At 38.6% G+C, this 18637-nt stretch overlaps 1 protein-coding gene across 7 annotated transcripts in view; it reads left to right on the top strand.

Moving 5' to 3' along the window:
* Positions 1 to 18637, top strand: part of LOC124950180 (TBC1 domain family member 14-like) — a 113552-nt gene that overhangs the window by 4955 nt on the left and 89960 nt on the right. For 4 of the 7 annotated variants that reach the window (XM_047496563.1, XM_047496559.1, XM_047496562.1 and 1 more), the window contains exons 2-3: positions 2570 to 2702; positions 3272 to 3535. The gene's annotated coding sequence lies outside the window, so the exon portion shown is untranslated. The remainder of the gene's footprint in view (positions 1 to 2569; positions 2703 to 3271; positions 3536 to 18637) is intronic. The other 3 variants (XM_047496564.1, XM_047496565.1, XM_047496561.1) reach the window with 2 other exon arrangements.

Raw genomic sequence — 18637 nt, 5'->3', positions numbered from 1 at the left:
AGTCAAAGTGTATCTCTGGATGTACGAATATCTCTCTATCGATTTCCTTATGATTGGTATATCGTTAAACGAATGAAATCCCTCTTCAAGAGATATAACTAATAAATCTATCGATGCTTAGAAATAAACATGTGCCGTAACGCTAATAATATCCATCATACGACAACGCAATATTTCTTCGAATCTACTATGTTGCATATCAACATATATTTAAATCCTCGTAATCCTCGACTATGTTTAAAATGGTGCTTCGATGAAAAAAAGAAAAATAAAAAAAAAAAAAAAAAAAGAAAAAATAATAATAATAATAATAACAATAATAATCTCGTATACATGTATTTTTCATCGTATATTATTATTATTATAGATAAAACGACATAATATTTTCAATTTGTTTCGACGTCACGAAAGATAAATAAAATAAGAGGCATTTAAATACATTACACGCGAAAGTTAAAAACTCCTTTCACGATGTACGTATATGTCTATGTACATAAATACCAAAGATTACACTTACAATCTTTCTGAAAAATATGTATCGAACTTATCCTCTATCGATCATCTTCGCGATAGCTTTCTAACGTTATATACAAGAAATTTGAGGCATATATTTCATCGATTTATGACGCTAACAATGATAATGATAATGCGACGATCTTTGTAAAAAGAAAGAAAGGAAAAAACAAAAAAGAATTGAAAATTAAGAAGGAAAACAAAAAGGAAAGTACGATATCGAACACCATTCTGTGTCCTGTCATTGAACATTAAATGATATATTTTATCTACTCAAATGGGCATTGTCATTATCACGTAATAAGCAGCATTATTCGTTCATCGAACATAATATTATAACAATGTGCCAAGTGTTTTACGAATATTAATGGACGGTTTTATTGTAAAAGAAGCGTAAAGAATGAGCTAATCTTTGTGCACTTCTTCGAAACGACGGGCATATATACATGGTGCATTATTCTAGTTATTCTTTTTTTAACGAGCGAATTACATTTAGAAATTGTCTACGTCTACGGAATCGTAATTGTCGATTTACCCGATATATACATACGTAATTGAGACGTACACATAAGTGTGTAAAATAAAAACAACAACAACAAAAGAAACACAAAGAAAAGAAAACAAACATGTGCGATATAGAAGTACATGTCAAGATACCGGTAGACTCATTCACGATTTTCGTGCAAACGAGAGAGGCTCGTAACGTCGTAAACGTAAAAATAAAGGAAAGTAAATATTTTCTATATCTCGATTAGCAATCACGATCGAAATTTTCGTCGCGGCTATAGCTTATCGATTTTCAAATAAATTCTACGATATAATTACATATGTAATTATATCAGAAACGAGGCTTTTTCATCTCGATCATTTTTCGATGATGTACCTACCTGTATCTTGCAATCTTCGTTCGAACGTTTAGTCCAATCTTTGAAAGATAGAATCGATAATCTCTATTAGCTAGAATCTCTTTCACAAGTGCAAAGTCTCAAAGGGAAAATGCACTAAACGGCATGCTTAACACTAACATGACACTTCTGTGTTCCTTGTCGTTAGTGCCTCAGTAAAGGAACTCATTATATATATTTTTGACGCGTTTTATCGTGTACAATTACCTTAAGTGCAATACTGTAATATATATTTTTTAAAGGAATCGAACCCAGTATTTATTTTGTCAAACGTGAGCATCGACGTAAGGCGATGTGGGTGTACTTCGAGACGGTACCTCCTCTTGGACGAGTTTCTACAAAGAAATTTTCGTATTGCGAAACGTCATGTACGATGAAAGGAAAACGAACATTGAATTTGTCCTAACGAACGACGAACGACGAACGAACGAACGAACGAACGAACGAACGAACGAACGAACGAACGGCTACTTTTCCTCTTTGAGAATCTGCCGATTATAACGATGTCATTTTTATTCGATATCTCTTACATACGCCTCTCTCGAAGTATACTCATTATATTATTGTAATAAGTATTACAGTAACCTGATGAATACTACTACTCTGTACATAAATACGTATGTGCTTGCTTCCTAATTAAAACAAGAAAGAAAGAAAGAAAAAAAAAAAAGAAAAAGAAGAATAAAAAAGAAAAAAAAAAAAAAGAAAAATAAAAATAAAAGAAGTGAAACACGAAGAGGATTAACTGGCGTATAGCTAAATATATAACACATAAACGACGATTTTTATATCATTAACGAACGACAAAGATATTAATATTATTATATATCGATGATATGTAAACGTGTACGCGCGCGCGTGGTTACATCGTAATACCAGCGACATATCTCTATGGATGACTTTTGTTTCGCATATGAATAAATTACGTCTTACGATATCGAATATTTTTAGGTTCTTTAGCCCCTTCGACTTCCTCCGATAAGATCTCATCCTCATAGTCATCGTCCTTTTAGATATCATTACTTATGATTTACGATCGGCAGAAAACAGAGGCCGTATATGCCAAAAGAAACATACTTTAGCAACAAATTGCTTTCCCATTAGGAGCTCGTTATAAACTTCGCTTAAATCATGCATGCGTTTCATTTCAGAGGACAGAACGCACTCGGTAACCTGGTAGTAGGACCAACAGGTACATACGCCATACCTACATACTACAACGTCATGTGTCGTGGGGCGCAGATAAAAGGCGAATGGAGAAATGAAAAGGATAAAGGAAAACCGGTATGTGCTGCCAAGTATGATCCATTATGTTGTACAGGGTTAAGCAGGGTTACACGCGCCCGAGACAAACGTTGCTAACGGGAATTAATGACAAGAAAGAGATTCTAACAGTAAATTCGAATTACATCGCATCGTTTTCTCTCTCTCTCTCTCTCTCTCTCTTTCTCGGATATATTTCGTGTCCGTGTAAGTACGACCTAACCATAGGATAATTATATTTAACGATCCCGATAAAAAGATGAAAGATAATTTTTCTTAACGTAACTGACGTTATCCACAAATATACATATATATATATATAGTTTTCTATGATGCAAACGTATGCATTATGTTATCTTACGTTTGATATAAAATTAATTTTCGATATATTTAAGAAGAGATTTTCATATAATTTCAATTCGATGTAATTTTGGTCTAAGAACCGTGCATCCGGTATCGCGTAAATTTTATTTCAATGTCTTCGCGTTTCCATTTACATCGTACGCCGTTGAGATCGAGCAAGCGAGCGAGTTAACGAATGAGGGAGCAAAGACGTTCATTAATGGAACGAGAAATCGGTTTTCCAACAGACAAAGGGAACGCAAGTGGATACTCTTTGCCGGACGAGACATCACTCAACTAATCTTCCTAACTTTGACTTCTATCCTTAATTGGAGAGGATCCAGGAACGAGAAGGTCTGGAGAGAAGATATGTACTAGGTTGTAGGTGAGCTGAGGGAAATTCTCCGTTGGACGAGTAAATAGGGTTTTTACTCCTACCAGCTTATTTCCACGCCATGTCACGCCACGCCACACAGCACGTCACGCTATGCTTTCATTTAAATTCGACGTAGGTATGAAACATACGGAAAGGAGAATTTCCCTTGAATCTACGCTAGAGGTAATTTCTCCTTTTCCTTCGATCTACCACGAGAAATACGTTCTCTGGACGTGTAACGAATGGATATCCGAACGTACGTTCCTTTACTTCGATCATCCTTTGGCTATGCTTTAACAGAGATAGAAATGGATAGAGGGAGTACTTTCCAAATTATAGAAAATAGAGAATCGTAATGATTCAAGGAACTAATGAATAAGATTCCAAAGTCTTTTGAGAAGGTAATCTTAATAGGTACAATAAAAGATATATCGTATGTTTTGACAATATCCGTTTAGATTCGTATGTAATTTTTAGAACCGAAGGGTGCTTCGAGGAGTGTTTGAAGATCGAGTCCGATTTCTGACAGGCACAACGTGCCTTTTAACGTTTAATCTCTTCGTGCCGATGTGTGGTTACGCTATGGTCCTCCCTCTTTTTCTCTTCTTCGTATTCTCTTGTGGAACGTTGTTAACTCGGAGCCACGGGGTTACGCACCCTGGAAATAGAGTCAATAAATTAGGGGAGTTAATCCTATCCAAGGCTGAAGTATGATTTAACGCGAGCCAGTTACCGTTCGCGAGTACGAGAGCCTTCTGATTTTCAAGTTATGAGAATTACAGCTTTGCCGAGACCTGTAGATTCCACCCTTCTTGAGCGAGGGGCTCATTCTGCCTCATCGACGACTAAATACTTCCGGCATTAATGTCGACGGCCGTAGGATTAAACCGAGTCGAATTGCTGGATTTCGAGCTGCTCGAGATCTTCGAAGAAATCTCTATGTAAATTAAGTGCAACCCTTTTGGTCAATTTGAGTCAAACTAATTTTTGTTATCTTGTCTGACTTTCATAGTTCTCTCTCTCTCTCTCTCTCTCGTCTTACAATCACAACGATCTCTATCGATCGCGTTCTAAGTGATCAGATTAGTAAGCAGATAGTTCTCCTAATAGGGACCTTGCAATTAGCTCTCTCTTTCTCTCTCTCTCTCTCTCTCTCTCTCTCTCTCTCTCGCTCGCTCGCTCGCTCTCTAATGCGTCTGCTTGTTCGGAGATATAGATTATGTAAGATAATGAATGAGGATTTTGCATCTATACGTTGCTAATTGACCTGTCTATACCACGTTTATTACAATCTGCATTTGATAGTTCGAGGATACAAGGAAACATACATATGTATGTATTGAAAAATATTTCTAGAAGAAATCGATTATTAACATAGATACGATCGTGAAGGGGTATTATTCACTGTCCTTGAGATGTTAACGTATTCTTTGAAAATACGTATATAATCGGCTAAGGTATATTATTTGTTTATAATGTTTACCGTCTCTCTCTCTCTCTCTCTCTCTCGGTACAGGTTATCATTTAGCAGATCCTTCCAATGTCGAACTTATTGTTAGTCCTTTCCAAGCCTTCGTAGCGATAAGACACATTATTTATATTCTCCGTAGAAACGAGAAACAACGATCTCTCGTATTTCAGATATGTACGTATTACTCACATTTATTCGGCTCTCTAACAAATCACTATGATTCGATTTATAAAAAGCATTCCAATTAGAAAGGTTGATACAATTTAGCGATAGCAGTTCGTTCGAACTAGCGATTTTCTGCCTCGTGCGTTTATTATCATTGGCATAACGTGCCGTCGTTCGGTCGAACAAAATATAATCGAAGGGTGGTTGCATATCTGCTGTACCAGTTGTCCCCAAGAACGAAGACGAATCGATTGGGACCATAGCACGGAGGCGTAAACCAATCGGACTAATAGAATTTCCCCCGTTGCCTATGGAATGATTCATAGGACGTCGCATGGGAAGCGAATTTATTAATAGGAAGTCGATCCATCGGTTACACCACCGTACTAGTAGTATTCATTGCGAACGGATTCGTCATTATTAGCCATTATGATATGTAAGGTTTTCGATGTACATAATTAATTGGTTTATCGATCGATCGATTTATTACCTAAGATAAAATAAATTTTATAAGTAAGAAAAATTGTATAATCGATAGATTATTTTCAACGAGACACTGTTCGGACGATTCTCAGGCTATAGAAGGAAAAAGATTTACCTTAATTCTCTATCGGTTAACCGAAATAAAGCTAACGATACAAAGTAGGTAAAAAGAATGTATAAGCTTTGCCACCACTCGTCGACTAAGGTATATATCGATCTTGCGGCCAACTGATCCTCTTTTATTATCCCATCTACGATCGGGTATTGTACTCAAACGGTCGATTCTTTCGAAAGCGGTACTCACCTTAGGCAATGCCATTCCTTCCAATTCCGTGGATATCGTTTTCCATGGAAGAAAGAGTTCCGCCGTGTTGTCGATTTCCTTCTTGATCCTTCCTCCTATGAACGTTATACGCGACACCGAGTCGAAATTGCCCGTGGCACCGATCGTTTCAGCAGCTGTTCACTTTCCTCATATTTTCTTATCTTTTCTATACGTTAACGTTTCTCTCCTTAGTTACTACTTACTAATACTATTGTATATATATATATATATATATATATATATACATATATATATATATAAATTTATCGCTTACTCATATTTATAATCTCTTCTCACGCTACGTAATTATATTTAAAAATTTGTATTTCTTATCTTAGATCAATCTTCGTGTGCCTTGTTTCCACTTGAAACTTACATAATCTAGACAATGTATTATATTAAGTACTAAAATTATTACGAACTGATCGGCGTACACGTATAAGTATGTTACGTCTTCCCATAATGGAGTAACATCTTCAGCCTATTTAACTCGTTCTTACGTCAGAAGTTACGTAAGCGTATTTTCAAAAAGGAAAAGAAAAAGAGATATCCCGGGGCCCGTTCGCGAATTTCGAGACGAAGGAGACAGTGTATGCTGTTGGAAACGTAACTCCCAAAGTGCAAGTTCTTGCGCAACGAGCTTGCTTCGCAGTGATTCATCATTGTTACGGAGAATATTGGGATATATATCGAGACGGTCCCTCGGGCTAGAAGCAAATGGAGTAGACAAGAGTAGCACGAGGATGTTGGAGAGAGAGAGAGAGAGAAAGAGAGAGAGAGAGAGAGAGAGAGAGAGAGAGAGTGAGAGTAAGACTAAGAGAGAGAGAAAGAGAAAGAGAGAGAGAGAGAGAGAGACGGGGTTGCGTCTATACTTACCCTCTATCTACTTAAATGCCCCTACATCCCAGCCAATGGAGGGTACTTACGATCCACCGTCTCGTGCGAGCTCTTCCCCTGCAGTTTTCTGATTAAACTACTTTTATTTCTACTAGAAAAAAGTGTGCACTTTGGCCATGATCGAAAGAAAGACCCTATTTACGATCATTCCTGCTTTTTTCTTTTGTTTTTTTTTTCTCTTTCCCGACTTCCTTCGATTCTCATGTGCATAAACTTCTTCGTCTACTTAACTGAGAGTTAGGAGCATCGAAGCGTACGATTTTGAAATAATCTATGTATATCTATTTATTCTATACGTTAGCAGAGTTCTGATATCGACGGCAACAGGCACGAGTCTCGGCTGTTCCGAAAGAACTCCAAAGTTTTTAGTAAAAAGAAAAGAAAAGGAAGTCACGTTTCTTCTTTAGGATCGATTGCAGCTGCACGTGTCCAGTTTTCGACGATTACAACCGATTACAATCTGTCGGCTTGCGTTACGATCTCGCCCTTGGCACCATCTTTTTCTTCGTTTTTCTTTCTCCTTCTCTCTCTCTCTCTCTCTCTCTCTCTCTCTCTCTCTTTACCTCTTCTTTTGCTGAGAGTGCGCGAGTAGAAAATAAATAAGCGAGACTCGAGTTCGGTAGATCGTGCACCATATGCGAAACGCCATGTGGCAGAGGGGAGGTCAACGACGCAAGGATGTCGCATCAAGAAGAAACATCTTTGGCCGTTCAGAGTATCACGATGTTGGATACACAGTAGGAATTCCTTGGAAAAAAGGGCTGCACGGACGAGACACCTGCTTAGCCTCGAGGTGAGAGAAGACACTATACTAGTAAAAAGGGAGATCATCCGGATCGAGTCTTATCGACTATGTGGTTAGCTAGCAGCACGTTCAGCAACGATCAAAGTATTTCGTGTTATGTACGTTTCGACGACGCGTGAAAGGACTAGAAAAATGGGGAGAAAGGAAGGGAGAGAGAGAGAGAGAGAGAGAGAGAGAAAGACAGAGACAAATTTTTTCCCTTCCAGGCATCGAAAGATCACAAGTAGTTATATATGTGTATATATATATATGTACATATATATTTCAGAGCCTATTCTCACACACCAAAAATCTTTAAGGTTTGTTACAGTTAGCGCACGTCGTTCGCCGCAAACCTCCCTCTTTTCACTTCAGACTATCTTTTGAGAGACCCAACTCTTTTAGAGGAGCGTCAGTATGTTGGAGATCAAAATAGTACTCCGATAGTCGACGGTAAAGCTACCAACCGTTTTCTCTTTTTCTCTCTCTCTCTCTCTCTCTTTCTCTCTTTATATCTATCTATCTATCTATCACTTTTTTTTACATAGTTGATACGCCAACCATGAAGAGTCTTCAAAAGATTTTTTTACGAGTCAAATGAAAGAGAACTCCTTTACGCAAAAGGCGTACGATATCTTTCTTTTCTTTTCGCTCGAAAGGAACGGTTAACTTTAATGATTGATCTCTCTCTCTCTCTCTCTCTCTCTCTCTCTATTTCTCTTGATTTTCGTTGAAAGATGAAGTGTTAAAAATTTGTAATATCTCATTTATTTTCTAATTTCTAAGTAGAGTATGTCGTAATGGAGATAAAAAAATCGATCCGAACGTCGTCTTTTTGTTTGAACGAATATAAGGGGGTAGGTTCTCATGAAAAAAAATCAGATAAAGCACGATTTAATTAATTTCGTTACTTATCTGTAAGCGAAGGTGCGCGCACGAATTTTTTTCGACATTTTCTCAGGCCAAGACGTTTCGAAAGATATCGTTTGGAAGATATTAAAAATCCGATAGCACGAAGTTGGTTGGGAAGCACGGACAGCAGCAGCAGGAGCGTAGTAGTAAGGATATCGTTACTTTCCGCTCCTGTAGCGTCTTCAGCTTATCTTTTACTTCATCTAATTAAAATCCTGTAGCGAAATACCTTCCGCACGTAAGCTCGTACTCTCTTTTTCCCCTTACAAGAAGTACCCTTATTCGAAAATGTTAATAACGAGGTAAGCTGCCGTTGATGCTGTTGCTGTTGGTTCTGCTGCTACTGCTACTACTGCTGTTTCTGCTCTTTCTGCTGTTTGGTAGAGGGACTTCCGTCGTTAACGTCGCGTAGAAATTTTATCTTGCCCAACGAAGGAACGCCACTGATCTCGATCCAAGATTTCTTCTTTGTGAAGGAGTATACGATGAGTTTGGCTGACCCAAACTGTAACGAGTTATACGAATTTAACGAGCACGATCTTTGAATTAGAAATAAATACGTTGAAAGGATGGATAAAAATTGATTAGGGGAAGGGGGATGTATACTTATAAGTAAAAATTGTTACTCGATTTTATTGGATAGGGGAAATAAGAAAAATATTTTTGGAGAGAGAATAAGATATAGAGAAAAAGTGGGTCGACATAGGAATGTATTTTAGAGAAGTATTCGTTGAAAAAAAGGAAAAAAAAAAAAACAACAAAAAAAAAACAAAAAGAGAGATTATCCAGGTCTTTGAAAGTACGTACGGTTCATGCGAAGGGACGAGGATCAAAGTTCTCTTTTCATCTTGTAACATGTACCGGTTATGTACCAGTCTATAAAGGATAGAGAACCCAGTGCTCGAGGCATCGCGAAAATCACTGAGAAAACGGCTTCTCGTCGTAAAGCAAACATACATACATACGTATATATAATATATATGTAAGAACGTAGTCAGGTAAACGATATAAAGGTGTGCGTAGCTCGTTATCGTCATTACTTATTGCATTAATAGCGAGGAATGGGAATGACGAGAGCGATTTGTCCACAAACGTAGACTCCTCCTTCTACTCTATGAGTTCGACCTTTTATGTTTGAGTCCAGTATGTCAAGCCCATTAGCTATTGCATGCGACTGTAGTTTGTAGTACATTAGAGAAGAGGGGTATCCTCTGCAAACACTTTCTCTCTCTCTTTCTCTTTCTTGTTCAGGAATTTGATCCCTTTGCTTGGATATTCTCTTTTCCTTCTAGATACCTCGTTCATTTTGTCTATATTCTTCCTTATATCTCGAGGTCGAATCGATCAAAAAGTTTTTTGACAACTTTTCCTTAGCTAAAAACACTTGGATTATTTATCGATGTAATTTAAAGAGATTGGACATTTGATTTACTTTAGGAACATTAGGAATATGGGTCCAATAAGTGTCTACATTTATTTTGTATATATGAAGTAATATCTCACGATCTCGGTGAAACTTTACACCCCGCTCGTTTATTCTCGTTTTTAGTATAGCATCGGCAAAGGTGACCTCGCTTGTATCCTTCCCGCGTCTCTAGCGATCAACAGGTTATTTATCAAGGCAAAGTCATCGTTCATCGACGTACAACGTACGGATCGGCCTTTATTGTCATACGTCTACCCTTTGCGTATCTAACCGTTACATTTTGTTCGCCTCGTCCATTCGCTCGGATAATATCTCATAATCGTTTTAATTCACACGTCAGTTATTTCAAAATGAAATTTTTTCCTTTAACGAACGCGATTGAAAGCGAATGGTATCTCGGTGGTCGTTAAGAAGAAAAAGAAAAAGAAAAAAAAAAAAGAAGAAGAAGAAGAAAAATGATAATATCGAAATGTTAGTAATAGAAATATTACATAATGGAGATAAGTACATAATAGATATAAAATAGTAGGAGGCAAAAAGAGAGAAGAGCTCGTGACAAGGGACGTTGTGGCATCGATCAATGGAACGTTGAACGTAACGAAAGGAAGTATCGGACGAGGGCCGCGCGGAAGGGCAATTGGTAGGACCGGAAGACGATAAACTATGCAGCGGTCACCCTCGTCGAGGAATCCGCTCTATAAATCCACTGACAAAGTAGCGACCTGGCAAATGTCAAGGCGTCTCGTTGTCGCCGTCGTTCTACTCGGTGTTCTGTACTTGTCTTTGTCTATGTCGTCTCTTTCTTACCCTTGTAAAAACTTAGATACCAATATATAGTGTATATACATACATATACATATATATATATATATATATATATGTATATATATATATATATAGGGTGACTTGTACGTAAACGAATCTTTAGTTTTAACAAAGAAAAAGAGCAACATTTTTATGAAAAATGTTTTTAGATATTTTTTTTTCTCTTGTTTGATCATTAATATGTATTAATACATTAATATATATTTTTTACATAAGAATAATTCCAAAATGTCTTTTTGATAAAACGCATAACTTCAAGGAGAGACATTAACTTTCAATCATCCCATAGAAACGCCGAGTCACGTTCTCCCAACTTTTTGGAAGATTACAGCTGCCGTCTTTGGTATCACCGCGAACACGTGGACGCAATGATGTTCGAGTGACCGGAAGCGTGTGTGGCATATCGTGCGTGGCATATCGTGCGTGGCATATCGTGCGTGGCATAGCGTGCGTGCCAAGACGGTACGTGCCTGAGGACAGCTGCTAGCTTGATGGCCACACTTCGCGAGAACTCGATACACAGTGATTTTTCACGCGTTCCTTAACCAAATTCTCGAAAAATTCTCGCCACGCGTGTCAACCTTTCATGATCATCGGGAGGCAAACCTTAACGACAGTTGTCGCCTGGTGTCTCGACACATTTCGAGTGTGTCTCTATTAGGAGGCGAAATAGAATCACTTATCGTTTTTTGAGAGAAAGGAAGAAATATTTCTTCTGATCCGCTCGAGTTTCACCAGCCATCGACTTCCTAAACTTCTTTGTCGCTCGTTTGGATTTATTTTTAGAAACGTTTGAGAATTCTCCGATTATTTACCAAGTCTCTTAAAATGTACTTTTTTCAAACGACATCTTTTTATTATCACTTTTCTTTTTCTTTTTCTCAACAAAAAAAAAAAAAAAAAGAGAGAAAAAAGAAAATCAATTTCAATCAATTCGTGAACATACTTTATCATTTTTTAACGCAGTCTTCTAACGTTTCTATTGGCAACTTCAAACGACCATTTACAAGGTGCGCGATATAGCAAACGAATCCTCGTGGTATTTCCATAACGACGTCTGGGAAATGAGCCGGTGATGATAATTAGCGTTTCTCTTTGCGCAAAAGGTAGGTTGCACAGAGAAAACAGCGACTTTACCTCGCTCCCTTTTCTCCGCGGTCTATAGAGATTGTTCGTATCTTCGTCGTTCTTTGATCTGTTCGCTGCTTTTTAGACCATCCTAACGATATATGATGGAACGCGTTAATTTTTGCTTGCGAATGTTTTTTTTCTATTTTCTCTCTTTTTTTCTCTCTTTCTCTTTTTTTTTTTTCGGACGGTCTAATGAACAACAATTTCGTTCGTTGAGAATCTTTATTTTGTGTTATAGTACAAGTAACATTTTAAAGTTAATTATTTACTGAATTAATACGAAATTACAACAACGTTATATGTTCTCTAATTCCTTTAGATTAATTATTTTCGAACTTAATGAATTTTATAAAGAGCTCGCTTATATATAATGAGATATTATATTTTATTCGTAGACGAGACGATCGAATTTATTAGGATTATCCAAAGTAAATGAGATGTTATATGATCGTATTGCGATGAATGAAAATGATGGTGTATTGGGTAATTATTTCATACGAGTACACTCTTTCCTACGTTAAATGAGATGGGAGGTGGGAAATAAATGTTAAATGGTACTACGTAATGAGGTAAATACTGGATGGAGTTAATGAGATTATATTTTTAGAATGTATATTAATGTATTCTTTATATTCGAATTCACCTTTGTATTTCTACATTGTCAAAAGTTTCATATAGCAACGATGTATTGGTGGACGTAGAGCTCGGCAATATTTTCAGTTTCGTCGTTGATCGATCATAACTATTCGAGTCGCTTTTATCGTCACTTAAAAGCTCTCGCAGCGTAAACGTAGAAAGATCGAGCGGGGTTGCATCAGAGTTTAAAAGGGGAACACAATGCATTTACATTTATTTTCCAAATGCATGCATTGCATTGTATCATGTCGAAGCTTAAATCATATTATGCACAATATTACGATATACAGGGATGTTTATTATTCGCACGAGTATCATTGCTAATCAGCGTCCTCTTCATCAATGCTATTTTAACATCAAAGACTATCTATGCCCTTCTAACGAAGGGTCGGATCATCGTGAATCTCGATTTTCCTCGCATTTAAAAGGCACTTAGATTTTCCGAAAGGGAAAAGGCCCGACCGAAGATATACGTGTCCCTTTAGAAACCTCGAATTTAGTATATGGTAGGAGAGATATACAAGTCCGTTTATAGTTTGCTTGAAAGGAGGATGGGTGCGAGCGTATGTATAGGATAGAATTACATAGTACGTATCTACATATGTATGTATACACACACACACACACACATACACACACAATATATATATATATATATCTGAATACCTATAGTATATTTGTGTAGAGGAAGGAGCAGCAGTTTCCTCCAACCCCTGGACCTATCCGGACATTGGGGGAAAATTAGCGAGCAATAACAATTAGCGTCCGAGCGGCTGACAAACGGCGTACCACAAAGCGACTTTTCGCAGAGCGGGAGGAAACCCCTGGAGGAATGGTGGTGGTCCATCGAGGTCGTTGATGTCGTTCTTGTTTCTCTCTCTCTCTCTCTCTCTCTCTCTCTCTCTTTCTCTCTCTATCTCTATCTTTCTCTTTCACTTGGTGACCCGTATATAGAGTATCGTGGGCGCGTACAAGAGAGGTGGAAGGATCATTGTCCTGGAAGGCCACAGGAAGCAGCGGGTGGGCGCGAGAAGCCTGTTCGCCTCGTACCGTGCCCTTTTGTACTCGGTTAAATGAAAAGTCATCTCGAATCTATTACTTTCGTGCTTTGCCACCGGGTAGTGTAAATATTTGGGCTTTCGTAAGCGATGCCGCCTAACAGATACACACCAAAGCAGATTCTTCCTTTCTGTCTGTGTCTCTTTCTCTTTCTTTCTTTCTACCATTCTTGCCAATCGATAATTTATGATCCGCAGTGGCTGCGCGCCCTCGCAACAGCTGTTTCGTTGCCTCCTTCCCCCATTCTCTCTTCGTATCTTCCTTCTCTTGACATTTTATTATACAAATCTGTCGTGCGCGCGAGCCCTCGCCATCCAACCAGCCAGCCAGCCAGCTTCCCGGTGGGCTCCATCTTTGTGCCCGCGAATAATCGAGTATACTATAAATCGCGTTTTAGTGCGTCGCGCGACGCCGATGGTCCCAGGAATGTCGATGACGACGCTTCTGGAATCCGTGCCACGAATTTCGTTCTTTCGGGGATTTATTTTACGACGTTCTCGGTTCTCTCAGACTATCTCGGCGACTACCTCCTAATTACTCTCTTGGTATTGTATTTGTTTCGAATTCTTCTTACAGGGTGCATTTTTTCTTTCTTTTTTTCTTCTTCTTCTTTTTTTCCTTTCTCTAAGTATTCCGGGTAGATGCCTTTGAGACTTCTTCCTTTCTTTGACTCGTGTTTCCCTATAAAAAAAAAAAAAAAGAAAAAATATCGTTGGCAGTCGAGGCTTTGTTTTCTCGCCTTATAGAAAAAAAAAGAATGTTTTTGCTTCGCAAAATGCAATTATTTTTCTATCTATTCGACTGCCACTCGCACTACCCTTCGTATCAGCGAGCCCTATTCTACGCGTACACACGCTCACGTGTTTACCATTACCAATAGCACGTGAACGAGTAGACACGTCGCTCCCCCGGGGCGATAATCGTCAGATTTCGAAGCGATGGCGCGTAGATCCGGAACTTCTAGCAGTTTTACCCGCCGGACCCTTTTCCGGAACTTCCCTTTTTCCAACGTTCTCACCCTTCTCGACCTCACTTTCGCCGAATCTGATTTTCTCTTCTTTTTCTTCTCTCTTTTTTTCTTTGTTTTTATTTTTTATCTTTCTTTTTTCCATTTTTTATCCTCCCCGATTATTCGCATTCTTCAATAAACGATAACGGACGGACAATGATAGTTCGTTAAATTTTCCCTTCGTGCGAGATAAAAAATCATAATCGTCGAATTAATTTGACGTAATTGTTTACTCGCTTGACAAGGAAGGACGATAGATTATATCAGGAATGAATTCGTTATGCGACAATATTTTTAGGATGAAGCGGACGAGAATAACGATCGATGTTGCGAGAAAAATGATCGGGGAATTAGAACGCGGTGAAAGATTAAATAGTCGAAATTTTATTGGGGACGAGGAAGCAATTATATCCGAGGGACGTCCTGTGGATTGATAAAACGATTATCATCGATCGAATTTAAAACGTTCCTGTCGTATCCCCATTAAGAGGTGTAGGCAAATTGGTTACGTTTGGGAATTCATTTATTTTTTCTCTTTTTTCTTTTTTCTTTCTTTCAATTGGAAACAATCGTAGCTTTGTATCGACTTCCAATTTCGAGATAATTTCGAGAAGATCATCAAGTTCGTTAAAGTTTCTCTTTGGCGAGGCAAGTAAAAAAGCTATCGTAGGTCTTTTGTGCCGACGGTAGACGAGAAAAATAAATGCTGCCAAATCCAACGGGGAAAATGGGAAATGGCAGGAAGGCTGGTTTCGACGGTCGAGAACCAGTGGAAAAGCGTTGATTGCGCCGATTGTCCGAATAGCTGCTTTCGACGAGTCTTGCTTACGGTAGGCGCGAAGCTTTGTTAACTTTCCTAGGATATTACCCAGTTGTAACCGGTGGTTGTGTTGGTGGTCGAACACATGGTATCGCGTGCCGGACGAATTTTGGTTTTACGGATGATCATGGAAAATGGGTAGTGAGAGAGAGAGAGAGAGAGAGAGAGAGAGAGAGAGAGAGAGAGAGAAAGGGAGAGAGCCAATTGTCCGGCTCACCCTCCCCTATTAACAGAACGGAGGAGGAGAAGAAGAAGCGTCTATGGGGATTTAATGGCGCATAAATACCGACCGTTTCCGAATGTAACTTTTCTCGCTTCCTTTCTTTCATTCGAAGAATAAAACTTAACCTTTTCGTATACGTAACATTCGTACGGTTGCTTCCTTGCACCCTCGTAATCGAGAATCATTAATTGAAATTTCAATTTATTCTACGTAGAACGGAGGCGACGTTTCGCGTTTTATCGTGCAAACTAATAAAAACCGATACGTCGAGGAAACTAATAAAAAGAGGCGTAATGAATGGCGATGATCGTATCGCCGGAAATTAAGAACCAAGGAGTCGGAGGCGTAACCAGTTAATATTATCTCCATCGATTGATTTTCAATATTCTGTTATATTATTAAAGACTCGATTCGCGTTCTTCGAAAGGGAACGCTTTTAGATTTTAATCCAAGCGGAAAAAAGAGATTGGAAGATCGAGTTTAAAGAATGAAAGAGAGAAAAAGAGAGAGAGAGAGAGAGAGAGAGAGAGAGAGGGGGTGGTTCGAAAGTAATATTAAAGAACCGTTGGCCAATCAGCGATCACGAATGAATATCATCCTCATGGAAATTTGGCTTTCGAATGAAAGATTCGTAGGCGGTGCGGAATAGTTCGTAGACAAACAATAGAAACAAAGGATGGTCGAGCGTTTGGTCGATTGTATACAGGTCTCTGCAGCATAGACCATTCTTGAGTACACAACGACTACAAGGTTTTTCAAATAAAAAAACTCTTCGTCATATCGTCGAGCTGAGCGTGTGCGTTTGCGTATGCGTGTGTGTACTTTGAGATGTTAAAATCGTTCCGTGGCAGAAGGCAAATATTTGATTGGAAAAGTAAATCTTCTCGACACTGTGACAAGAGAGAGAGAGAGAGAGAGAGAGAGATTTTCAAACAAACATATATTCATGTCAAGTTGGTAATATCGTAAAACATTGTTTAAATGAAAGATATGCGTGCGATTCCATCTATACGTATGATATTTCTTTTTATACTAGTAATAAAAAATGATAAAGGAAAACAGGATCAGAAAAATTTTCTAAGCCTATCGCGTAGCCTCGTAGAATCCGAAACTGATAAAGGAACGGATTTATCGTGGTTTTTCCTTTGGTGTCTTAAGCCGCCAAAAACTGGTATGTTTATCTACCATATTATATGAAGTCAATGGCATTTTACGAGAACAAAATCTTCTTTATATGGATTTCTTTGGACAGCAAAGTCAGGGAGAGAAGGAAGGAGCTTTAGAAAATTTTGCGGTTTGATCCGGCTTTAGGATCTTTATTTTATTTATTTATTTTTTATTTCTTCTTTTTTCCTTGTTTTTCTTTTTTCTTTTTTTTTCTTTTTTTTTTCTTTTTTTTTCGCCAAAGAAGAAGACAAGGAGGGAAAGAGAAAGAACAACACGAGCATTCGTCGGAGCGCATTGATTTTCTATATTTCGCCGTCATTGTGGTAGGACTTTGTCCTCGAACTTCGGAGTCGAGGTTTACGCAGGTAAAGTTGTGGGAGAAAGGAAAGGGCCCGAGCCAGTACTTTCCTGTTGTTGCAGCTGCTCGCTTGAATTTTCGTGAGAAAACAAAGTTCGTAGGAAAGTATAACGCCCACGGCTAAGTCGAAACAATTTCGAAACGAGAAGAACGAAGTCTCATCTTATGGCGAGCGCCGAAATTTCAAAGGCGATTCATATTCCAGGAAAGTAGTTATTTGTAACGTTAACAACGTTTTAACGTTGCTTTTGTTCTCACGGGAGATATGGAGTAGAGTAAAAGAAAAGAAAAAGAAAAAGAAAAAAGAAAAAAGAAAAAAAAGAAAAGAAAAAAAAGAAAAAAAAAGAAGAAAAAGAGGAGGAGTAAAAAGTAGAAGTAAAAAAACATGGGCGACACGCGTGCTCCGAAATTTATCCGTTCGCGTTTATAAAGGTAAAAGGGGGAGAAAAAAAGTGTAGTGAAAAATCGAAACTCGCTAGTTTATTTTCCATGCCGGCGCTTCCGATCGTTCGGCTTCGAATTCCTGTTGGAAACGTTTAAACGAATCCATCATTTCGTTCACCATTTTTCCTATCCGCCAGCTCTCCTCTCTCTCTCTCTCTCTCTCTCTCTCTCTCTCTCTCTCTCTCTCTCTCTCTCTCTCTCTCTCTCTCTCTCTCTCTCTCTCTCTTGCTTTTCCCGATTCATTGCGATTGATAAAAACGAAAAAGCGACATCGATCGTTGGTTGATTTATCGAACAATATCTTGATCCCACGCGAGTATGTATTTATATACGTAACCTATCCGTCTATACATATATCGGACCGATCGATATTTTCTCTTGGGTAGTCGCAATAAGCGGGTGTTATCGATTCATCGGTATATTTAGATTTTTCAACGTACCAGGGACATTTTCATCGGGTAGGCAAAACGAAAGTAACATCGGTGCCACCTGCCTGGCTGGTTATCATTCTCATTCTGTTGCACCTGAACGATTCGAACGTAATCGATGCTCGATGCTCTTCGACTCTTCTCGCATGTAACGCGAGATTCACTCTGTGTTCTTCTCTCAGCCTATGTCGTCGGGCAGCCTGTTGGATACATCCTGAAGGCTGAATTTAAACGAGCGAGACAGATAGTGAAGAAGAAGAAAAAAAAAAGAAAAAAAGAGAAGAAAAGAAAGAGAAAGAAGGGAAGAAGAAGAGAGAAAAGAGAAGAAGAAGAAGAAGAAGAAGAAGAAGACGAAGAAGAGTCGACGAGGAGAATGGCAGCTGCGGGCACCGACGTGTAGAAAGTCTAAAATGACTCGTATACATATTTGTTGGTCATTTGTTCGAAGGAAACAGGCACCGGCGCTTTCGTTGGCATTCTCAGGAAACGAATTTCTCAAATATTATTTCAGGAGGAGCCTTTTCTTGCTCTTCTTTTCTTTCTCTTTCTCTTTCTCTCTCTCTCTCTCTCTCTCTCTCTCTCTCTCTCTCTCTCCCCCTTTCTCTCGTTTCAGAAACGTCCAGAACGTTGTCCTCCTGGTGTTGGAATTTTCCCGGAGATCCCTAACCGACTTTT

This window comes from Vespa velutina, chromosome 6 (genome assembly GCF_912470025.1).
Source record: "Vespa velutina chromosome 6, iVesVel2.1, whole genome shotgun sequence".
Lineage (NCBI taxonomy): Eukaryota > Metazoa > Arthropoda > Insecta > Hymenoptera > Vespidae > Vespa > Vespa velutina.
Note: the sequence above shows the minus strand (reverse complement) of the source record. Positions and strands in the feature narration are given on the sequence as shown.